This window comes from Panulirus ornatus, chromosome 14 (assembly GCF_036320965.1).
Source record: "Panulirus ornatus isolate Po-2019 chromosome 14, ASM3632096v1, whole genome shotgun sequence".
NCBI lineage: Eukaryota > Metazoa > Arthropoda > Malacostraca > Decapoda > Palinuridae > Panulirus > Panulirus ornatus.
Genome location: NC_092237.1, coordinates 33229648 through 33229937, shown reverse-complemented (window position 1 = coordinate 33229937; position 290 = coordinate 33229648).

Here is a 290-nt window from a genome sequence, read left to right as displayed (position 1 = left end):
ATGTATATACATGTATGTGGGTGGGCTGGGCCATTCTTTCGTCTGTTTCCTTGCGCTACCTCGCTAACGCGGAAGACAGCAATAAAGAAAAATAAAATGAAAAAAAAATATATATATATCTATATATATATATATATATATATATATATATATATATATATATATATATATATATTTACTTATTCATTTTCTTTTGTCGCTGTCTCCCGCGTTAGCGAGGTAGCGCAAGGAAACAGACGAAAGAATGGCTCAAACAGCCCACATACATATGTATATACATACACGTCCAC